The following is a 25,575-nucleotide window of genomic DNA, read 5'->3' as shown; positions in this document are numbered from 1 at the left end:
AGGATAAAATGGAATGATATATTCAAAATACTGAAAGACAAAAACTTTCAGCCAAGAGTACTCTATCCAGCAAAACTTTCTTTCAGATATGATACAAAAATAAAAGCTTTCCCAGATAAGCAAAAGCTGAGGTAGTTCATTGCCACTAGAACTCCCCTACAAGAAGTGACTCAAGATGCCCTCACACTGGAAACAAAAAGGCAAAAGTCTACACAGCTTTGAGCAAGGGGATAGACAGACAGACAAAATCAGAAAACCGCAGCTCTCTATCAGAACAGGGAAGCAAATACTCAATTATAACTCAAAGATAGAAGGAGAGCATCAAAAGCAACTGTAAACACTTCAACTTAGTCACAAAATCATGACACAAAACAGAATAATTTGTGACAACAGTAACTCAGAAGGAGAAGAGGAGAGCGATGGAACCTGCTTAGGCTGATTGAGATAAGAGGCTAGGATAAAATGGACTGTCTCATCTACAAGATCTTTTACACAAACCTCATAATACCTACTAAACAAAAAATCAGAATAGAACCACAATTCCTAAAAAAAGAGAAAACTGCTGCAGAAAACCACCAAAATGAAATAGCAGTCAGAAATACAAAGGAAGGGAAACAATAGGAACATAGGACAACCAGAAAACAAGTGATAAAATGGCATTATTAAGCCCTCATATATCAATCCTCACTCTAAATGTAAATGGATTGAATTCTCCAATCAGAAGATACAGAGTAGCTGGATGGATTGAAAAACAAGAACCAACAATATCTGCTTCCAAGAAATATATCTCAGCTCTAGAGAGAAACACAGGTTCAGAGTGAAGGGATGGACAACGATACCCCAAGCAAATTGCAAACAAAAGAAAGCAAGTGTTGCCATATTTATATCAGACAGAGCAGACTTCAAGTTTAAAAGACTAGAGACAAAGAGGGGCAGTATATAATGATAAAAGGAACAATTGCACCAAGAGGATACAACACTTTTTAATATTTATGCATCTAACACAGGAGCACCCAAGTACATAAAGCAACTATTAGTACATCGAAAAGGAGAAATTAACAGCAACACAATAATAGTAGGGGACCTCAACACCCCACTTTCATCAATGGACAGATCGTCCAGACAAAAAGTCAACAAGGAAATAGTGGATTTAAACGAAGCACTTGATCAGATGGACTTAATAAATATATAGAGAGCATTCCATCCAAAAACAGCAGAATGCACGTTCTTCTCAAGTGCACATGTATCATTCTCAAAGATAGACCATATGTGGGGGAACAAGGCCAAGCCTCAATAAATTTAAGAAGGTTGAAATGATCTCAAGCATCTTTTCAGGCACCATGCTATGAAACTAGAAATCAAGTGCAAGAAAAAAACTGGGAAAGTCAGAAATCTGTGGAGACAAAACAACATGCTACTGAACAACCATTGGATCAATGTAGAAATCAAATTAAAAGTACCTGGAGCCAAATGAAAATGAAAATACAACATAGCAACTCATATGGGATGCAGCAAAAGCGGTTATAAGAGAGAAATTCATAGCAATACAGGCGAACCTCAACAAACAAGAAAAATCGCAAATAAGTAATCTTAAACTGCACCTAGTAGATCTATAAAAGGAAGAACAAAGCCCAAAGTCAGCAGAAGGAGGGAAATTATAAAAATTAGAGCAGAAATAAATGAAATAGAGACTAAAAACACAGTAGAAATTATTAATGAAACTAAGAACTGGGTCTTTGAGAAGATAAACAAAAATGACAAATCTTTAGCTAGACTCCCCAAGAAAAAAAGAGAAAAGGCTCAAATAGATGAAATTAGAAATTAAAGAGAAATAATTACAGCGGATCCCACAGAAATACAAAGGGTTATAAGAGGATACTATGAAAAACTATAACAGTAATCAGAAACCTCCCCAAAAACAAAAATCCAAGACCAGATGGCTTCTCTAGAGATTTCTACCAAACATTGAAGAAAGATTTAATACCTATCCTTCTCAAGCTGCTAAAAAATAGAGGAAGACGGAACACTTCCTAACTTGTTGGGGCCAACATTACCCTGATCCCAAAAGCAGACACGGACAACACAAAGAAGGAAATTACAGGCCAATATCACTGATGAACATAGTTGCAAAAATCCTCAGCAAAATACTGGCAAACCGAATACAGTAATACATTAAAAGGATCATACCCCATGACCAAGTGTATGAGCATCCTTGGTCATGATGTATGATCCGGGGACATAGGGATGGTTCAACATCCGCAAATCAATCAATGTGCTACACCACATTAACAAAATGAGGAATAAAAATCACATGATCATCTCTGTAGATGCAGAGAAAGCATTTGACAAGATCCATCATCCATTTATGATAAAAACTCTCAATAAAATGGGTATGGAAAGAAAGTGGCTCAACATAGTAAAGGCCATATATGACAAACCGCATACTCAGCCAACCTCATACTCAGCGGTGAAAAATTGAAAGCCATCCCTCTGAGAACAGAAACAAGACAAGGGTTCCCACTCTCACCACTCCTATTCAACATAGTAGTGGAGGTTTTGACCAGAGCAATTAGGCAAGAAAAAGAAATAAAAGGAATCCAAACTGGAAAGGAAGAGGTAAAACTCCCACTGTTTGCAGATGACACAATTTTATATATAGAAAACCCTAAAGAATCAATTGGAAAACTATGAGAAATAATCAACAACTACAGCAAAGTTGCCAGGTATAAAATTAACTTACACAAATCAGTTGCATTTCTATACTCTAATAACGAACTAACAGAGAACATGAGAATTCAATCTCATTTACAATTGCAACAAAAAGAATAAAATATCTAGGAAAAACTTAACCAAAGAGGTGAAACCCATATATTGCAAACTATAAGACATTATTGAAAGAAATTTAACAAGACATAAAGAAATGGAAAGATATTCCATGCTTACAGGTTGGAGGAATAAACATAGTTAAAATGTGCATACTACCTAAAGCAATCTAAAGATTCAATGCAATCCCGATCAGAATCCCAATGACATTTTTCACGAAATAGAACAAAGAATGCTAAAATTTATATGGAACAACAAAAGACCTCAGATAGCCAAAGCAATCCTGAGAAAAAAGAACAAAGCTGGAGGCATCACAATTCCTGACTTCAAAATATATTACAAAGCTATAGTAATCAAAACAGCATGGTCCTGGTACAAAAACAGACACACACATGATTGGAACAGTATTGAAAGCCCAGAAATAAAACCACACATATACGGACAGCTAATTTTTGACGAAGGAGCTAAGAACATACAATGGAGAAAGGAAAGTCTCTTCGATAAATGGTGTTGGGGAAACTAGATAGCCACATGCAAAAGAATGAAAGTAGACTATTATCTTACAGCATACACAAAGAGCAACTCAAAGAGGATTAAAGACTTGAATGTAAGCCCTGAAACCATAAAACTTCCAGAAGAAAGTATAGACAGTGCAGTATTTGACATCAACCTTAGCAGCATCTTTTCAAATACCATGTCTACTCAGGCAAGGGAAACAAAAGAAAAAATTAACAAATGTGACTACATCAGACTAAAGAGCTTCTACAAGGCAAAGGAAACTGTGATCAACACAAAAAGGGAACCCACTAACTGGGAGAAAATATTTGCCAATCATATGTTCGACAAGGGGTTAATCTCCAAAATATATAAACAACTCAGACAACTCAACAACAAAAAACAGACAATCCTATCAGAAAATGAGCAGAGGATATGAACACACATTTTTCCAAAGAAGATATACAGGTAGCCAACAGACACATGAAAAGATCTTCAACATCACTAATTATTAAGGAAAGGCAAATCAAAACTACAATGAGATATCACTTTACACCTGTCAGAATGTCTGTAATTACCAAGACAAAAACCAAGAGATATTGAAGAGGATGTGGAGAAAAGGGAACCCACATGCACTGCTGGTGGAAATCCAAACTGGTGCAGCCACTATTGAAAACAGTATGGAGATTTCTCACAAAATTAAAAATAGAAATACCATATAATCCAGCTATCCCACTACTGGGTATTTATCCAAAGAACTTGAAATCAACGATCCAAAGAGATTTATGCACCCCTGTGTTCAATGCAGCATTATTCACAATAGCCAAGTCATGGAGGCAACCTGTGTGCCCATCGACTGATGAACAGATAAAGATGTGGTATATATATATACACAGTGGAATACTATTCAGCCATAAAAAAGACAAAATTGTGCCATTTGCAACAACATAGATGGACCTTGAGGGTATTATGTTAAGCGAAATAAGCGAGTCAGAGAAAGACAAACATCATATGATTTCACTCATGTGAAAGATAAACACATGGACAAAGAGAGCAGGTTAGTGGTTACCAGAGGGGAAGGAGCTTGGGGTGTCGGCATAAGAGGTAATGGTGCACATATATATGGTGACTCAGAAATAATAGTGTACAACCGAAATTTCACAATGTTGTAAACTATTACAACCTTAATAAAAAAAATTGAATGAGGAGTCTAACCATACAAAGATAGCCTGATTTTTAGAGAAAGAGCAGAGTAAAGACAAGATGCTTCTAGTGAAAACTGCTTGGAAAATGACCTTCCACGACGAAATGATCTTTTTCCACAGACTTTTTTTTTTTTTTTTTTTTTTTTTTTTTTTTTAAAGATTTTATTTATTCAGTTTTTTCCCCCCAAAGCCCCAGTAGATAGTTGTATGTCATAGGTTCACATCCCTCTAGTTGCTGTACGTGGGACTCGGCCTCACGTTGGACGGAGAAGTGGTGCCTCGGGGCGCTCCCGGGATCCGAACCCGGGCCGCCAGCATCAGAGCGCGCACACTTAACCACTAAGCCACGGAGCCGGCCCTTTCCACAGACTTTTAACATGCATTGGTTATCCCAATTCACTTGTCATATAATCACATATACTGTCTTGTTTTTGTTATTGTTTCTGGGGTGTGTGTGTGTCTGTGTGTGCGTGCGTGTGTGCGCTATTTTCACAATGCAGTATACATTACTTAGAAACCAGAAACAGTTCTTAGCTTTTTTTTTTTTTTACAAGATATTCTGCTCAGTGTTTAGCATTCTTGTATGCATACATAAGGCACTTTATATATAAATGTTGAAAAAAATTATGGAGATGTTTTGCACTGAGAACGATGAACAATTAAGAATGTACCTTGTTCATTTCTTCTTTTAATTTCTCTCTATTTCTATGTTTTGCCTGTTCCCTACTAAGTGATTCTTCCAGGCTTCTTGCCAAAGCTAATTCAACATTCTAACAATTTACCTTAGACATTATGAGCTACAGAAGTTATAAATTAGAATAGCACTGAAAGACCGTACCCATATGACATTCTTTATGGTCCAACAACCTGCATTTATAATAGCATGGAAATTCAAAAAAAATACTAAAAAGGAACCAAGGGCCCATTCAATAAGATTATAATTTTAATTGCCTTCTGTACATGCTTATGCTCCGTTGAAAAAAAAATCTACTAAAATCACCAGAGTGGTTCTCGACTGGCAGCAGTTTTGCTCCCAGGGAACATTTGGCAATGTCTGCACACATTTTTTATTAGTTACAGCTTGGATGGTGCCATTGGCATCTAGTGGGTAGAGGCCAGAGATGCTGCTTAACATCGTACAATGCACAGGAGAGCCCCCCACAACAATTATCTGGCCCAAAATGTCAAAATACTTAGACTGAGAAACTCTGCATTAGAGGAATGCAGAAACCAAATAGAAAACTAGAAAACATTTTTTTTGTAGAAGTATCCCCAATATATTTATCATGGATTCTGATACAGATTAAGGTCTGTTAGTTCTGCTCCATTAGTTCTGCTCTGTCTTTCCAACATACCAATTTAAACAGTAAGAATAAAAATTGTAGTTTTATTTATTTAATTCAAATAAATTTAACAAGCACCTATAATATGCCAAGCACTGTGCTGTGTACTGAAGAGAATACTAAGGAAAAAGTTTAAAACACAAGTTTGTCATCATCCTTATCTGTCGAACTGACAACATAGTTAGGGAAATGTAATATACTTAAGTATAGCAACATATAATTAAACTTAAAATGAGTGATATAGACAATGAAAACTATCAAATAGCAGAGTACAGAAGATAGAAAAGAAATCAGGGTGGACTAGAATGGCTACTCAAGACCTGACAGAGAAAATAAAATTTATTTAGAGCCTAAAACGGATTGAATTTAGATAGGTAAAGATAAAGAGGAGAAGTACTTCATGTGAGAAGCACAGTGTGAGCTAAAGTAGTAAGGAGCTACATGGATTTGGATGTTGAATTGGAAAAATTGGATGTGGAAATGAAGTACTCTATAGGGTTGGGAAGACACGGCAGTCGGGGTGGGTGCTGGACCAAGGAGGTCTTTTTTTTTTTAATTTAATTAATTAATTTATTTTTTCCCCCAAAGCCCCAGTAGATAGTTGTATGTCATAACTGCACATCCTTCTAGTTGCTGTATGTGGGACGCGGCCTCAGCATGGTGTTGAAGAAGAGGTGCGTCGGTGCACGCCCGGGATCCGAACCCTGGGCCGCCAGCAGCGGAGCGCACGCACTTAACCGCTAAGCCACGGGGCCGGCCCAATGTTAGGCTAAGTAACAGTTGTTATTATGAAGTCAGTGAGGAGCGATTGACGTTTCTTTGATGAGGGAACTAACATAAGAAAGCAGATTTAGGAAATGTATTAGTCAGGGTTCTCCAGAGAAACAGAACCAACAGGGTATGGGTATGGATATGAATATAGATACAGTTATACAGATGAGGAGATTTATTATACGAATTGGCTCACACTGTTATGGAGGCCAGTAAGTCGAACAATCAGCTATCTGCAAGCTGGAAAACCAGGAAAGCAGGTGGTATAATTCAGTCCAAGTCTGAAGGCCTGAGAACCAGGGGGCTGCTGGTGTAAGTCCTGGAGTCCCAAGGCCTGAGAACCAGGAGCTCTGATGTCTGCTGGCAGAAGATGGACATCCCAGCTCAAGAAGAGAGAGAAAATTCACCCCTCCTTGGCCTTTTTGTTCCATTCAGGCACCCAGTGCACTGGGTCATGCCTGCCCACATTGGTGAGGGGGTACCGTTCACTCAATCCAATGAATCAAATGCTCATCTCTTCCAGAAACACTCTCACAGACACACCCAGAAATAATGTTTTACCAGCTATCTGGGCATCCGTTAGGCCAGCAAAGTTGAAACATAAAATTAACCTGCAGAGCAAGATTAGTTTGGAAGCAGTATTGGGGCATGAGGAATAGGTGCTGACAAAAACATCAGAAAAGGGATAACTGTAATAATTCATGTATGCAATACGGAGAATCTGATGTAGAAGAACAGTAGACTAGAGAGAAGCAGGGAATGTTAAATTAAGGAAGAAGAACAGTCAGGACTTGGTTTAAAAAAATGAGTAGGCATTTGCACTTAACTAGTTTAAAGAACGTTTGGGATGCATGTTTCAGGTATGTCTGCAAAACACCAGACAGAGAATCAAAAACCCCTAGCTTGATAACAGCTCTGTTATTAACAGTGAGTTACAAGATTTTAGGTAAATTGCTTAATTTCCCTTAGAGAAAGATTTTATTGTCAGTAAAATAAGCAAAATCATGACTAACCTGCCTACCTCATACTTTTGTTGCCAGAAACAAATTAAATAATATATATTAATATACTTTATAAAGTCTAAATCATATAGAAACAGATTATTATTGTTTAAGAAAAGCTAAAACAGTATCTGATCATCATCATAATAAGTATGAGCTTACTAAAATGTCTTAAAATGAATAAAAATTATCTAATTTTTAATTTAAAATGATGAGAAACTAAAACTCTAACTCCATGTTGTTGGATAAAATTTTATTTTGCTTAGCTGTACTTCATCTATTTTGATAGTCCCGCTGTTATATGAATTTCTAAATATAAAAATGGCCTTCAGTTACATGTACTTTCTTATGATAGAGTTATGCAGAGCAGATGATGTGGAACTCTTGTCGTGTTGTGGGAAAAGCACTGACTTAGAAGTTGTCTGCTGGGTTTTATTTCTAACTATTGTGTGAATTTAGATTATTTCCTAATCAATTGGAAACAACCAAAATGTCTAAAAAATATGCAATTAGTTATATAAATTATGGTATGTCTAGGTAATATATTCTAAAATCAAAAAATGTTTGCAGATCACTTAGTAACATGAGAAAATCAGATAATATTAAAAGAAAAAAACAAAATATGAAGTTATTCGATAATTCTATATGCAATATTATGCTCACAAATGTGAAAAAGCTAAAGGAAATGAAAGATTTCCTATGAAAATATGAATTATAAAAATTGATACAGGATGAAGTTTAAAAGTTTAGAAAAAAGTCCAACCACAAAGAAGGAGTTACAAGGCAGGCAAAATCCACTTCTAAAAAGGCGTCACGGCAGAAGCAAGATGGTTTTTACAGGTGAGTCTTATAAAACAGTGAATTGATAGATAATGCCTGTGTTATATAAGTAATTCCAGAGCATTAAAAGAAGACGGAAAGTGTGGTCGGCCCCGTGGCTTAGCGGTTAAGTGCGCGCGCTCCGCTACTGGTGGCCCGGGTTCGGATCCCGGGTGCACACTACGCACCGGTTGTCTGGCCATGCTGAGGCGGAGTCCCACTTACAGCAACTAGAAGGATGTGCAACTATGACATACAACTATCTACTGGGGCTTTTTGGAGAAAAAGGGGGAAAAAAAAGGAGGAATATTGGCAATAGATGTTAGCTCAGGGCCAGTCTTCCTCAGCAAAAAGAGGAGGATTGGCTTGGATGTCAGCTGAGGTCTGATCTTCCTCACACACACACACAAAAAAACAGACGGAAAGCTTCTCAACGTATTCTGTAAAGCTAGCAGCAACTCAGTGTCAAAACCAGGTTAATGTTCTTTTAAAAATGTAGAAGCACAAACACTCTAGCAGTGTATTAAATAAAAAACAGGTCATGTCCAAGTAAGGTTTATCTCTGGAGTAAGGTTCAGTGTTAATGTAAAAACATAGGACCATCTCAACAGATATGGGAAAAGTACTTGAGAACATGCTATATCCACTCCTGATTCAAAAAAGCAAAAGCTACAGCTTCACGTAAACTAGGAATAGAAGAAAATTTCCTCAACCTGATTAATGGGATATACAATGTATATATATAGTTACATATAACGTTATCAAAAGTAACATCATACTAAATGGTGAAAATTAGAAGCATTCTCACTAAAATAAGAACAAGTGAGGAAAGCTCAGTATCTTCAGCTTTAATTAAATTCATATTGAAGGGCTTAGTATAACAAGTAAGAGGTCAATATGTTGCGTGGACATGAGATCAAGCAGCAAAAATTAAAATACCAATAATGACCAATTAGAAAATGTAAGAGAGAATAAAAGGACTATGTTCATGATAGGAAATACACAGACATACGCTTACACACACTACCTAGAAATAAACCTAATGAGAAATTTGAAAGATCTGCTTTTTCATCAAAGAAAGCTGTATTCGTGTGCAATTGCACACTTCTGTTTGTGCGGGTATTCCTTTCAAGTTCATAGTCCTTCCTGACACCTAATGGTTGATCCCCAGTCTCAGAGGTTGGGTTGCAAACTTATGGCCCTTGCTAAATTCAGTCTTTTAAAGTGATTTCTTTGGACATCTGTATGTGTGTATGTTTATCTGAATGCCTTTAATCAGGGAATGAACTGTCTAGGTTAACACAGGTCCTAACTCTCCCTGTTGCTTTACCAGGACACTTGGGATGTTAACACTTGTTTAGCAACTAAAGACATTTGAGTTTGTAGCTCTATATTTAGCTATATGTCAACTTGAGTGTACAATTTTTGAGGACATAAAACCATATGTTATCTCTTTATATCTTGCACAGAACCTACTACAATTCCTAGAAAATAATTGCTTAATAAATATTTGTTGGTTTATTGGTTTCTGAATGATCTTAGGGAAATTTTAAAGCAAATTTGTGTTAGAATGATTAATCATGTACCTAATGTCCAAAATAACCATATAGTTCACACATTTAAAGTATTAAGACATTTGCTTCTAGATTCTATTTTGAATGGGCTTATTCCCATATTTGCTGGAAGATAAACTCTGGGCATTTGGTTACAGGTTTATACTCTTTGTTTTTTTTATTGATGTCATAATAGTTTATAACATTGTGAGATTCCAGTTGTACATTATTATTTGTCAGTCACCATATAAATGTGCCCCTTCACCCCTTGTGCCCAACCCCCAACTCCCTTCCCCCTGGTAACCACCAAACTGTTCTCTCTGTCCATGTGCTATTTTATATTCCACATATGAGTGGGTCATACAGTGTTTGTCTTTCTCTGTCTGGCTTATTTCACTTAACATAATACCCTCCAGGTCCATCCATGTTGTTGCAAATGGGACAAATTTGTCTTTTTTTATGGCTGAGTAGTATTCCATTGTGTGTGTGTGTGTGTGTGTGTGTGTGTATACCACATCTTCTTTATCCAATCATCTGTTGACGGACACTTGGGTTGATTGCACGTCTTCGCTATAGTGAATGATGCTGCAGTGAACATAGGGGTGCATAAGCCTCTTTGGTATGTCGATTTCAAGTTCTTTGGATAAATACCCAGAAGTGGGATAGCTGGATCATAAGGTATTTCTATTTTTAATTTTTTGGGGTATTTCCATACCGTTTTCCAAAGAGGCTGCACCAGTTTGCATTCCCACCAGCAGTGAATGAGGGTTCCGTTTTCTCCACATCTTCTCCAACATTTGTTATCTTTTGCCTTGGTGATTATAGCCATTCTCACGGGTGTCAGGTGATATCTTAGTGTAGTTTTGATTTGCATTTCCCTGATGATTAGTGATGTTGAACATCTTTTCATATGCCTCTTGGCCATCTGTATATCTTCCTCGGAAAAATGTCTGTTCATATCCTCTGCCCATTTTTTGATTGGGTTATTTGTTTTTCTGTTGTTCAGATGTGTGAGTTCTTTATATATTATGGAGATTAACCCCTTGTCGGACATATGGTTTGCAAATATTTTCTCCCAACTGGTGGGTTGTCTTTTCATTTTGATCTTGGTTTCATTTGCCTTGCAGAAGCTCTTTAGTCTGATGAAGTCCCATTTTTTTATTTTTTCTTTCGTTTCCCTTGTCTGAGTAGACATGGAATTCGAGAAGATCCCTTTATGACCAATGATGAATAGTGTACTGCCTACATTTTCTTCCAGGAGTTTTATAGTTTCAGGTCTCACCTTTAGGTCTTTGATCCATTTTGAGTTAATTTTTGTGTAGGGCAAAAGCAGATGGTCTACTTTCATTCTTTTGCAAGTGGCTGTCCAGTTTTCCCAGCACCATTTATTGAAGAGACTTTCCTTTCTCCATTGTACGTTCTTAGCTCCTTTGTTGAAGGTTAGCTGTCTGTATATGTGTGGTTCTATTTCTGGGCTTTCAATTCTGTTCCATTGATCTGTGTTCTGTTTTTGTACCAGTACATGCTGTTTTGATTACTATCGCTTTGTAGTATGTTTTGAAGTCAGGGAGTGTGATGCCTCCAGCTTTGTTCTTTTTTCTCAGGATTGCTTTAGCTATTCAGGGTCTTTTGTTGCCCCACATAAATTTTAGTATTCTTTGTTCTATTTCTGTGAAGAATGTCATTGGGATTCTGATTGGGATTGCATTGAATCTGTAGATTGCTTTAGGTGGTATGGACATTTTAACTATGTTTATTCTTCCAGTCCATGTGCATGGGATATCTTTCCATTTCTTTATGTCATCATTGATTTCTTTCAATAATGTCTTATAGTTTTCATTGTACAGCTCTTTCACCTCCTTGGTTAAATTTATTCCTAGATATTTTATTCTTTTTGTTGCAATTGTAAATGGAATTGTATACTTGAGTTCTCTTTCTGTTAGTTCGTCGTTAGAGTATATCAATGCGACTGATTTTGTAAGTTGATTTTGTACCCTGCAACTGTGCTGTAGTTGTTCATTATTTGTAATAGTTTTCTCATGGATTCTTTATGGTTTTCCATATATAGAATCATGTCGTCTACAAACAGCAAGCGTTTCACTTCTTCACTGCCTATTTAGATTTCTTTTATTCCTTTTTCTTGCCTAATTGCTCTGGCCAGAACTTCCGACACTATGTTGAATAACAGTGGTGAGAGTGGGCACCCTTGTCTTGTTCCTGTTCTCAGAGGGATGACTTTCAGCTTTTCCCCGCTGAGTATGAGGTTGGCTCTGGGTTTGTCATATATGGCCTTTATAATATTGAGATACATTCTTTCTATACCCATTTTCTTGAGAGTTTTTATCATAAATGGATGTTGGATCTTGTCAAATGCTTTCTCTGCAGCTATTGAGATGATCATGTGGTTTTTATCCCTCATTTTGTTAATGTGGTGTATCACATTGATTGCTTTTATTTAGGGAGTGATAAAACCAGACAGAAAATTACTTATAGTGAGGATCAACACTGTATTTGACTTTCTTTAAACAATTTTACCCTAGAGCTAAGATATGAGGTTCCACTGTTCTGCTTAATAAAATAATGACAGCTTAAAAAACGCTTCTGAGACACTGCATCCTTAATAGCTGAAGAGGATCAAGGAGGCAAGCCTTCATCCTGAGGCCTCACTTCCTGCTCAGAGGATGGCAGGAATGGGAAGCCACTCTGCAGGAAGGTGGCTGTATGCGCACATGGGCACAGCACAGGAGAAAACACGGGATAGCCCAGAACACCACAATGATGGTCTGACTTTGAGTCACTAAAAGAAGTTTTATTCCAGTCTTCTCTTACTTTTCTAGTATGGCTTTCTCTACTGTCTTAAACTTCTTCAGTTCAACAATCACTTCCCAGTATCTGAGATGCAGCCACATGAGTCGCCCATTCTGGCATTTGTTGGTATTCCAGACATCACCACAGTATGTGTCATGCTTAAATATGTCAGTCAAGCCAGCTGCCATCTCTAGGTCAGCAGCAACGGGGTCAGTGGATGCTCGAACCAGCAAGCTCTTCTCTATTTTTAGTCTCTTGTTGCGAGGGAGAATCAGACTGCAGTAGATATTCTGTCTTTCTGTCAGAGCATCTTCAAACTCTTTCAGCAGAAGCCTGGCTCTCCTTTGCCAGTCTTCTTCCTTTTCCAGGCAGCTCAGATATGCATTTCTCAAGGGCTGCAACTGTCTCTTTTCTTGCATGACCTGAGCCCGTTCCTGTTCCAGCAGCTTCTTTTCTTCTACCAACCTGCACCCCTGAGAGATAAGGGCTTCTCGGTAACTAGTCGTTCTGTTTTGTTCCTTTTCAAGTTCCAAAGACAGCTGAGCAACAGCACGCCGATTCTCTGAGATCATGGCATGGTAGTTAGCTTCAAGATCCTGCTGGAACGCAGCTGTTCTCTGACGGTACGCTTCTCTCTCTTTCTCTGTTTCTTTTTGGGAAAAGAAAAGAACCATCCTTGTGTCTCTGGTATAAACCCCACTTGATTGTGGTGTATGATCTTTCTAATGTATTGCTGTCTTTGGTTTGCCAATATTTTGTTGAGGATTTTTGCATCTATGTTCATCAGCGATATTGGCCTGTAATTTTCCTTCTTTGTATTGTCCTTGTCTGGCTTTGGTATCAGGGTGATGTTGGCCTCATAGAATGTTTTAGGAAGTGTTCCATCTTCTTCTATTTTTTGGAATAGTTTGAGAAGGATAGGTGTTAAATCTTCTTTGAATGTTTGGTAAAATTCTCCAGAGAAGCCATCTGGTCCTGGACTTTTATTTTTTGGGAGGTTTTTCATTACTGTTTCAATCTCTTTAGTTGTGATTGGTCTATTCAGGTTCTCTATTTTTTCTTGATTCAGTTTTGGGAGGTTGTATGAGTCTAAGAATTTATCCATTTCTTCTACATTGTCCAATTTGTTGCAATATAGTTTTTCATAGTATTCTCTTTTTATCGTTTGTATTTCTGTCGTATCCGTTGTGATTTCTCCCCTTTCATTTCTAATTTTATTTATTTGAGCCTTCTCTCTTTTTTTCTTAGTGAATCTGCCTAACGGTTTATCAATTTTGTTTATCTTCTCAAAGAACCAGCTTTTTGTTTCATTGAGCCTTTCTACTTTTTTTTGGTTTCAATTTCATTTATTTCTGCTCTAATTTTTATTATTTCCCTCCTTCTGCTGACTTTGGGCTTAGTTTGTTCTTCTTTTCTAATTCTGTTAGGTGTAGTTTAAGATTGCTTATTGGGGATTTCTCTTGTTTGTTAAGGTGGGCCTGTATTCTTATGAGTTTCTCTCTCAGGACCGCTTTTGCTGCATCCTATATGAGTTGGTATGGTGTATTTTTATTTTCATTTGTCGTCAGATATTCTGTGATTTCTCCTTTATTTTCTTCAATGATCCATTGCTTGTTCAGTCACATGTTGTTTGGTCTCCACATCTTTGTCACATTCCCAGCTTTTTTCTTGTAGTTGATTTCTAGTTTCATAGCATTATGGTCGGAAAAGATGCTTGTTATGATTTCAGTCTTCTTAAATTTATAGAGGTTTGCCTTCTTTCCCAACATATGGTCTGTCTTTGAGAATGTTCCATGTGTGCTTGAGAAGAATGTGTAATCTGTTCTTTTTGGATGGACTGCTCTATAGGTATCTATTAAGTCCATCTGGTCTACTTTTTTATTTAAGTCCTCTATTTCCTTATTGACTTTCTGTCTGGATGATGTATCCATTGATGTAAGTGGGTGTTAAGGTCCCCTACTATTGTTGTGTTGTTCTTGGTATCTCCTTTTAGGTTTGTTAATAGTTGCTTTATGTACTTTGGTACTCCTGTGTTGGGTGCATACATATTTACAAGTGTTATGTCTTCTTGGTAGAGTGTCCCTTTTCTCATTATATATTGCCCTTCTTTGTGTCTCATTACTTGTTTTATCTTGAAGTCAACTTTGTCTGATACAAGCATGGCAACACCTGCTTTCTTTTGTTTGCCATTAGCTTGGAGTATCGTCTTCTGTCCCTTCACTCTGAGCCTGTGTTTGTCTTTAGAGCTGAGATGTGTTTGCTGGATACAGCAAATTGTTGGGTCTTGTTTTTTAATCCATCCAGCCACTCTGTGTCTTTTGATTGGGGAATTCAATCCATTTACATTTAGAGAGATTATTGATATATAAGGGCTTAATGCTGCCATTTTATCTCTTGTTTTTCAATTATTATGTATTTCCCTTGTTTCTTGTCCCATGTATTTTGGACTGCCAGTTCAGTTTGGTGGCTCTCTATGATGGTTTTTTCAGTTCTCTTTATTTTTCATTTGTGTGTTTGTTCTGATTTTCTGTTTAGTGGTTACTGTGCGGTTTGTATAAAAGATCTCGTAGATGAGATAGTCCATTTCCTGATAGCCTCTTGTTCCCTTAGTCTAAGTAGTTTTCATCCCTTTCCTCTTCCCCTTCTAAGTAGTTGTTGTCACAACTTATTCCGTTATGTGTTGTAAATTTGTGGTTAAAATGAAGTGATAATATTTATTTTTGATGTTTTATTTTCCTTTATCTTTAAAGTTAGAATTAAGTGTTAGCTAATCTGTTCTGATAGAGAGTTGCAATTTCTGATTTTGTCTGCCTATTTATCTGCTTGGTAAAGGCTTTGTAAATCCTTTCTTTCTTTTTTTCCCATATGTGAGGGCTTTCTTGATCAAATCTTCTAGGGGGGGTCTTGTGGCAATGAACTCCCTCGGCTTTTGTTTATCTGGGAAAGTTCTTATTTCTCTTTCATATCTGAAGGATATTTTCACTGGATATATTATTCTTGGCTGAAAGTTTTTTTCTTTCAAAATTTTGAATATATCATTCCACTCTCTCCTAGCCTGTAAGGTTTCTGCTGAAAAATCCGCGGAAAGCCTGATGGGGCTTGCTTTATAGGTTATTCACTTCTCCCTTGCTGCCCTTAATATTTTTTCTTTATTGTTGACTTTTTCCAGCTTTACTAATATATGCCTTGGAGAAGGTCTTTTTACATTGATGTAATTATGAGTCCTGTTGGCTTCCTGTACATGTAGTTCCAGCTCTGTCTCCAGGTTTGGGAAGTTCTCAGTTATTGTTTCTTTGAACAAGCCCTCTGCTCCTTTTTCCCTCTCTTCTCCCTTTGGAATACCTATAATCCTTATGTTGCATTTCCTAATTGAGTCAGATATTTCTCAGAGAATTTCTTCATTTCTTTTTAGTCTTAGTTCTCTCTCCTCCTCCATCTTAAGCATTTCTGTGCTCCTATCCTCCAGATTGCTAATTCTGTCTTCCATATTATCAGCCCTGTTGTTTAAGGACTCCAGATTTTTCTTTATCTCATCCACTGTGTTTTTCATCTCTAACAATTCTGTTGGTTTTTCTTTATAGATTCGATCTCTTTTCTGAAGAATTTCCTCTGTTCAGTAATTTGGTTCCTGATTTCATTGAAGTGTATTTCAGAGTTTTCTTGTAGCTTGTTGAGTTTTCTTATGATGGCTGTCTTGAATTCTTTGTCTTTTAGATCGTATATTTCCATGCCTTCATGACTGATTTTTTGGTGTTTGTCTTTTACCTTCTGGTCTGGAATATTAATATATTTCTTTATACTATTTGGTGGAGTGGATCTGTGTCAGCGCAGAGTGATAGTTTCTGGACACAGGTTCCACCTGCCGCCACCGGGGCAGGGGTGAGGAGAGGGCACAGGAGCTGTGTAGTCTGATCCCGCTGCCACGATCCTTGTCAGGTGTGGCTATCCGAGCCTGGGTCACTCCTTGGGATCGCAGCAGCCCTGTGGGGTCTCCCACCAAATGGGGAACTAGTCAAGTAGGGGGCTCAGGGCTGCTGCCTCCTGCTCCCACAGACCCACAGAGCTGTGCTCCCTGCTTCAGGGCTACAGCGGTACTATGGGTATTCACGGCAGCTGGGAGCTTGTTTGCCAGGACTGGGATCTCAGCCACCCTCTGCTCCTGGGTCTCACCAGCCATTGTGCTTGGTGGGCGGGACCTGCCCTCTGGGACCGAGCCAAAGCCACTCCCTGGGACTGGGTGGGATTGTGGATTCTCCCACCAGAGGACAGTGTGGTCACACGGGAGCTCAGGGCTACTGCCGCCTGCTCTCACAGTCCCACTGAGACACGCTTCACCCCTTTGGGGCCACAGCAGTACTGTGGGTGTTCACAGCAGCCAGGAGCTTGTTTGCCTGAGTGGCAGCTCAGCCACCCTCTGCTCTTAGGTAGCACCGGCCTTTGTGCTTGGTGGGCGGGGCTTTCCCAGTGGGTGCAAGCTTGTGCCGCTCTGTATGGGCTGCATGGCCCTGAGGGCTCCCCCACTAGGTGGGGAAGTGATCACACAGGGGCCTCAGGGCTGCTGTCATTTGTTTCCACAGTCGCGCTGAGGTATGGTCCCGCCCTCGGGGCCACAGCAGTGCTGTGACCACTCCAGCTAGGAAAGTAGTGCTACACGTGCGCTGGGCTGCCTGGGGTCCAGAGGGTGCTCACCTATCTCCACCACCTCCTGGGGGGGGCTAGTTCATCTACCTTCAGATATACAGCTGCTCGGGTCTCTGAGGTCTCTGGGTGTGCTGTGAGGCTATTCTCCACTGATCGATGAATCTTCTTTTAGTTGTAGTTCGAAGGGGGAGAGACACAGGGAACAGCTCACTCTGCCATGTTGCTGACGTCACCAGGTTTATATTCTTAATCTAAAGGAATAGTTTAGTTAGAATTTCTTGTGGTAAGCATTCATAAATGAATATGCTCTTGATTACAATTAGGCAATTTTCAAGGAAGGTCAAAACATTATAGCAGATGAACTTGCTACACAATGGGAATGATAAAGCCTTATAGGAAGTCCCATAGTGAGACTATAGAAGTTAAGAAATATCTTTTCCTTTGCTTATTTCCTCCTGGCAGCCTACAAAATTCTCCTTTTTTTCCCCACAAATAGTGGAACAACTGGACATGCAAATACAAACAAATGAACCTTGATCTAAACCTCACACCTTACACAAAAGTTAACTCATATTGATCATAGATCTAAATGTAAAATTATAAATTTTTGTAAGAAAATACAGGAAAAAATCTTTGACCTAGAGTTAGGCAAAAAGTTCATCAAAATTGAGAAGTTTTGCTCCGTGACATGCACTGTTAAGAAAATGCAAAGACAAATTACAGATTTGGAAAAAATATTGGTGAATCACATATCCGACAAAGGGCTTGCATATATCTGTACAGGAATACGTAGAGAACTCTCAAAACTTAACAGTCAGAAAGCAAGCAACTCAATGAAAAATGGGCCAAAGATTTGAATAAACACTTGATCAAAGATGATATACAGATGGCAAATAAGCACATCAAAAAATGTTCAAGATCATTAACCAATAAGGAAGTGAAATTAAAACCATTATGAGATAAGACTACATATCTATCAGAATGGCTAAAATAAAAAATACTGACAAGTGCTGGATGCAGAGCAGCTGGAACTATCATATATTGTTGGTGGGAATGCAAGATGGTACAGCAATTTAGGAAAACAATTTTGCAATTTCTTAAAAGTCAAACATAACACTTGTTCAGGAAAATCTTATACATGAATGTTTGTTGCAGTTTTATTCATAATCTTTTAAAACTAGGGTTATTTCACATCAAAATATGGGTTTCAGATTTTCATTAAAAAAACCCAAAATCCCAAATCCTAAAACTAAAAGATTTGGCAACATTAGTCCCACCTTGAAAGAGGACAACACTGGCTGATAACAAACAATAACTTCTCTATGTTTTTGGGCATGCCATAGCTCTGCCCACCTCATATAGTGAATGCATATGCATTTACATCTGGCCTATTTCACTTTTGTATATTACCTGCCTGGGGTCTCATGTGGCAGAATGGACCATCAAAACTCTGTGTTCCTCCTACCATAGTGTTGAATTTATTGTTGCATAGTGGCTGCCTATCCAATGACTACATTTTCCAGTTCCTTGTGTTCAGATGTGGCCACCTGATTAGATCTGCCTGATGGAATGCCAGCAGAGTGATCTTTGTAAGTCTCAGGCTGGGGTTTGTAAGAAGTGGACTTTTCTCTCCTTTTGCCTTCTGAAAGCAAAGGTCTCCAAGGTCTTAAGGGATGATGAAGCCACAAGATGAAGAAGCAAGACCTGCCCCAGGCATACAGAAATATTCAAATTGGACTTGGGCTGTTACGTGAAAAAGAAAACTCTTGGGTTGAATGGTTGAAATTTTGGTTTATTGTATAGAATCTAGTGTTGCTTGAACTCTGTGCTGTCCATATAGGGTAGCTATCTGCTACATGTGGTTATTTAAATTTATTAAATAAAATATTTTGGTTCCTCAATTATACTAGTCCATTTCAAGTGCTCAGGGGACACAGATAATTAGTGGCTATGGTATTGGACAGTACAGATAGAATATTCTCACCTTTGCAGAATGTTCTGTTGCACAGAGCAACTCTAATACACTCCTGTAGGTGCCTGAGTTTGGGACTCCTGATTTAGGACGTGAAGCAAATAGAAACATATACTTGTCTTTTTTTTTTTTTTTTTTTGTGAGGAAGATCAGCCCTGAGCTAACATCCATGCTAATCCTCCTCTTTTTTCCTGAGGAAGACCGGCCCTGAGCTAACATCTGTTGCCGATCCTCCTCCTTTTTTCCTCCTCCCCAAAGCCCCAGTAGATAGTTGTACATGGTAGTTGCACATCCTGCTAGTTGCTGTACGTGGGACGCAGCCTTGGCATGGCCGGCCAAGTGGTGCGTTGGTGCGTGCCTGGATCCGAACCCGGGCCGCCAGTAGCGGAGCACGCGCACTTAACCGCTAAGCCACGGGGCGGCCCTATACTTGTCAATTTTAAACAAAATTATTCAGGAGGAATTAATAAAAATACTATTAACATTTGTTTGACAGTTATAGGGTAAGAAATACTTTCATGTACGTTATCTAATTTGGGTTTCCTAAACCAACTTTTTGAGTTAGGCAAGCTCATATTTCACCTCTTTAATCCATAGGAGCATTTTCCATGAACAAATCTTTCTTATTGTGGAGAAAAAATTTTTATTTATGTATTTTTAACAAAGTATATGTCTCTCCCTTTTTAAATTTTATTTTCTCATTTTTTTATTGAAGAAATCTTGGTTTATAACATTGTGTACATTTCAGATGTACCTCATTATATTTTGACTTCTGTATAGACTACAGCATGCTCACCACTAAAATCTTGTTGCCATCTGTCACTGTACAAATGTGCCCCTTTACCTCTTTTGCCCTCCCACCATCCCCCTTCCCTGCTGGTAACCACCAGTTTATTCTCTGTGTCTATGTGTTTGTTTATTGTTGTTTTATCTTCTTCATATAAGTGAAATCATACAGTATTTGGCTTTCTCCATCTGACTTATTTCCTTAGCATAATACCCTCAAGGCCCATCCATGTTGTTGTAAATGGCAAGATTTCATCTTTGTCGTGGCCAAGTTGGATTCCATTGTGTATATATATACCACATCTTCTTCATCCATTCAACTGCTGATGGGTACTTAGGTTGTTTCCAAGTCTTGGCTATTGTGAATGACGCTGCAATGAACAAAGTGGTGTATATATCTTTTCAAATTAGTGTTTTTATGTTCTTTGGATAAATACCCAGCAATAGAATATATGGATCATATGGTAGTTCTAGTCTTAATTTTTTGAGAAATCTCTATACCGTTTTCCATAGTGGCTGCACTAATTTATATTCCCACCAGTAGTGCATGGGGGCTCCCTTTTCTCCACGTCCTCTCCAACATTTGTTGTTTTTTGTATTGGTAATTATAGACATTCTGACAGGTGTGAGGTGATACCTCATTGCAGTTTTGGTTTGCATTTCCCTAATAATTAGTGATATTAAACATCTTTTCATGTGCCTGTTGACCATCTGTATATCTTCTTTGGAAAAATGTCTGTTCTTATCTGCTGCCCATTTTTTAATCAGTTTTTTTGTTGTTGTTGAGTTGTATGAGTTCTTTATATATTTTGGATATTAACCCCTTATTGGATATATGATTAGCAAATATGTTCTCACAATTGGTAGGTTGTCTTTTTGTTTTGTTGATGGTTTCTTTTGCCATGCCGAAGCTTTTTAGTTTGATGTAGTCCCATTTCTTTATTTTTTCTTTTGTTTCCCTTGCTTGAGGAAACATATTCAAAAAGATATTGCTAAGAACCATGTCCAACAGCATACTGCCTATGTTTTCTTCTAGGAGTGTTATGGTTTCAGGTCTTACTTTCAAGTCTTTAATCCATTTTTGGTTAATTTTTGTGTTTGGTGCAGGATAGTGGTCTACCTTCATTCTTTTGCATGTTGTTGTCCAGTTTTCCCAACACCATTTATTGAAGAGACTTTCCTTTCTCCATTGTATGTTCTTGTCTCCTTTGTCAAAAATTAGCTGTCCGTAAATGTGTAGGTTTATTTCTGGGCTGTCAATTTTGTCCCATTGATCTGTGTGTGTTTTTCTGCCAGTACCATGCTGTTTTGATTACTATAGCTTTCTGGTATACTTTGAAATCAGTGAGTGTGATGCCTTCAGCTTTGTTCTTTCCTCTCAGGATTGCTTTGGCTATTTGGGGTCTTTTGTTGTTCCATATAAATTTTAGATTTCCTTGTTCTATTTCCATGAAAAATGTCATTGGGACTTTGATGGAGCTTGCAGTAAATCTGTAGATTGCTTTAGGAAGTATGGACATTTTAACTGTGTTAATTCTTCCAGTCTGTGAGCACAGAATATCTTTCCATTTCTTTGTGTCTTCGATTGCTTTCAACGACACAGGTCTTTCACCTCCTTGATTAAACTTGTTCCAAGGTATTTTATTCTTTTTGTTTCAACTGTATATGGGATTGTATTCTTGATTTCTCTTTCTGCTAGTTCGTTGTTAGTGTATAGAAACACAAACTAATTTTTGTATGTTGATTTTGTACCCTGCAACTTTACTGTATTTGTTTATTGTTTCTAATATTTTTTGGTGGATTCTTTAGGGTTTTCTATATATAAAATCATGTCAACTGCAAATAGTGACAGTTTTACTTTTTCCTTTTTAGTTTGGATCCCTTTTATTTCTTTTTTTTTTTTTTGCTTTGACTAGGACTTCCAATACTATGTTGAATAAGAGTGGAGAAAGTGGACATCCTTGTCTTGTTCCTTTTCTTACAGGGATAGCTTTCAGTTTTTCACCATTGAGTATGATATTAGCTGTGGGTTTGTCATATATGGCCTTTATTATGTTCAGGTACTTTCCTTCTATACATATTTTATTGAGAGTTTTTATCATAAATGGATGTTGAATCTTCTTGACTGCTTTCTCTGCATCTTTTGAGATAATCATGTGATTTTTGTTCTTCATTTTGTTAATGTGGTTATCACGTTGATTGATTTGTAGATGTTGAACCATCCTTACATCCCTGAAATACATCCCACTTAATTGTGATGTATGATCTTTTAAATATATTGTCGTATTTGCTAATATTTTGTTGAGGATTTTTATATCTATGTTCATCAGAAATATTGACCTATAATTTTAGTTTTTGTGTTGTTCTTGTCTGATTTTGGTATCAAGGTAATGTTGGCCTCATAAAATGAGTGGAAGCATCTCATCCTCTTCAGTTTTTTGGAAGAGTTTGAGAAGGATAGGAATAAAATCTTCTTTGAATGTTTGGTAGAATTTACTGGGGAGGCCATTGGTCCTGGCCTTTTGTTTTTTGGGAGGTATTTGATTACTGTTTCATTTTCCTTACTAGTGATCAGTCTATTCAGATTCTCTATTTCTTCCTGATTTAGTTTTAGAAGGTTTTATAATTCTAAGAATTTATTTATCTCTTCTAGATTATCCAATTTGTTGATATATAGCTTTTCATAATGTTCTCTTCAAATCCCTTGTATTTCTGTGCTATCTGTTGTAATTTCTCCTCTTTTGTTTTTGATTTTTATTTATTTGAGCCATCTCTCTTTTTTTCTTAGTGAGTCTAGCTGTGGTTTGTCAATTTTGTTTACGTTTTCAAAGAACCAGCTCTTAGTTTCATTCATCTTTTCTATTGTCTTTTTAGTCTCTATTTCATTTATTTCTGCTCTGATTTTTTTATTTCCCTCCTTCTACTGATTTTGGGCTCTGTTAGTTATTCTTTTTCTAGTCCCTTTCAGGTGTAACGTTATATTGAGATTTTTCTTGTTTCTTGAGGTTGGCTTGTCTTGCTATAAACTTCCCTCTTAGTACCACTTTTGCTCTATCCCGTAGATTTTGGAATATCATATTTTTATTTTCATTTGTCTCCAGGTATTTTTTTTATTTCTCTTTTGATTTCTTTGTTCACCCATAGTTATTCAGTAGCATTTTGTTTAATCTCCCCATGTTTGTGGCTTTCCCAGTTTTCTTCTTATAGTTGATTTCTAGTTTCATACCATTGTAATAAGAAAAGATAGTTGATATTATTTCAATCTTTAATTTATTGAGGCTTGTTTTGTGGCCTAGTATGTGATCTATCCTGAAGAATGTTCCATTTACATCTGAAAAGGATGTGTATTCTGAAGTTTTTGGATGGATGTGGAGGTAAAATTTAATATAAGAAATACACACTTGACATAGAAATATCAAGAAAAATATTTACTGCTAAGGCCAGCTTAAAATATTCAGAACAAATAAGTAAGTGTAGGAAAGATAGTATCTATGTTACTGTTCTTATTTGCTCACATTTCAACGAGTATTAATGATTTTTTTAATCTCTTGTTATAAAAAAAAACCACTTCAGAGTGGAAATAAAATTTTGAAATTCCCTTTTATAGCAATTTTGGCTTCTTTAGGATGAAGATATATTTGTTTTGAAGGAAACAGTTTTGAAGGAAAAAATGCTTTGTGTAGCTGAGATTTTTTTCAATGGGTGAATAAATGGGTGTGACTTCCCAGAAAAAGACTAAACTACTTAATCTCTACATAATTAAAAGCACAAATTTATTATATCTTAACATTTTCAAATAATATCATTCTTCTGCCTTTTGTGGTCAAATTCACCTTGGAGTTCTAATGATTTTCTGAACGTTTGCTTATGTTCACAATCTCACACAAAGAAGTTGCAGCCCATTTTTTATTGCTCTCTCTTCCCTCATTATCGTGATTACAGTGAAGATATATATATATAAACACACACACACATATATATAAATTGCTGGTTGCTATTAATGCACATAAACATTGTTCAGGCATTTGCAATTATAGCACTAGAATACTTAGAATCATCAGGGATGCAGCAATGGAGTGAGATAAATCTTTTCACCTACAGTCTTACCTCAGGTTAAATGACAAAGACAGTAAATACCTATGAGGAGAATTCTAGGATTATCTATGAAAAGGTTTATGTGTCACTAACTCATACTGTAACTGACACAGGCAAGTTACTTTGCCTTCTAAATTAGTGATTTTTTTGAAATTATGAGTACTTGCACTTTTCTAAACTATCTGTGAAACTACCTATTTTTTTCGATAGTCCAGTGTGAAAATTATGCTGCCCAACAAGATGGTAATTTTGAATGTAGTATAAGAATCCAATGGTATTCTTCTTCATTTTTACTTTTATTAATACTTGAATATGTTACCTAAAGTTTTCCTTTTCATGTATGTTCAATAATTCTGTTCTTCTAAATGTGGCATATTTGGTTTATCTTCAATACTGCATGCTTTTTAAAAAAATTACACAATATGATTCAGATTTAGTGACATGAGACAGCAAGAAGTTGGTGCCTTCCAACAGAGTCAGTACTTACAGGCTTAGTAAGAAGGTGACAAATAGCCATATAGAATATGGTGCATTAAGAACATGCTATCTTATGCCTTTAGCAAAATTTATAAAGCTTACTTTCCTCTCTAGAATTAACCATATCCTCCTTCTATATTTTACTATAGTGCTAGGGTTTCTGCTGCTAACTCAGTATATTTTCCTTCTAGATATTTTTCTACAAATTACTCATTTGGAATTGGAGGCAGCTATAATCATCCCTATACAATTCTTAAGTTGCTTCAACTTCCTGAGTCCCTAAATGTTAGCAGTAAAACTAAGGTCTAGCAGAAGTCTTACTTGACCTTCATTCCTCTAGTCTTTTGACAGGTTTAAAATTCCCTGCAGTAAATCCCTTCCTACTTAAAAAAGCGAGAGTGATTTCCGTTTTCCTGATTGAATCCTGACTGATACAACTACCTAATCAAAAGCTAGGGAAACTGTGACTAAGCTCAACTTTCCCAAAGTGGTAAAGAGAAAGAAAAAGGTAAGAAAAGGGAAAATTACACACAGCAAAAAGGAGAAAATTTAGTGTGGGAAATGAAAAATAAATATCTGTAGTTAAAACCAAAAGAAGTCTTTGACAGTCATTAAGATTCTTTCAAAAACACTATTTAAAAAAGCATAGTGTTTAAGTATCTGGCCCCAAACATTTAACTTATGCAAGATAGCAGGTATACTTTTATAATAGCAATGGATTTTCCCTCAATTATTTGAAAGTTTCATATTTTCACTAGTCTTTATGAAACAAAAACCTGTAAGGAA

At 37.1% G+C, this 25,575-nt stretch overlaps 1 protein-coding gene and 1 pseudogene across 5 annotated transcripts in view; one reads left to right on the top strand and one right to left on the bottom strand.

The window, feature by feature from the left end:
* GPHN (gephyrin) overlaps nt 1-25,575 on the top strand; it is a 642,551-nt gene that overhangs the window by 184,686 nt on the left and 432,290 nt on the right. The gene's annotated exons all lie outside the window — the stretch shown is intronic.
* LOC106801177 (coiled-coil domain-containing protein 127 pseudogene) lies at nt 12,773-13,528 on the bottom strand (annotated as a pseudogene).

This window comes from Ceratotherium simum, chromosome 24, assembly GCF_057802395.1.
Source record: "Ceratotherium simum simum isolate JZ-2026a chromosome 24, ASM5780239v1, whole genome shotgun sequence".
Classification (NCBI taxonomy): Eukaryota; Metazoa; Chordata; class Mammalia; order Perissodactyla; family Rhinocerotidae; genus Ceratotherium; species Ceratotherium simum.
Note: the sequence above shows the minus strand (reverse complement) of the source record. Positions and strands in the feature narration are given on the sequence as shown.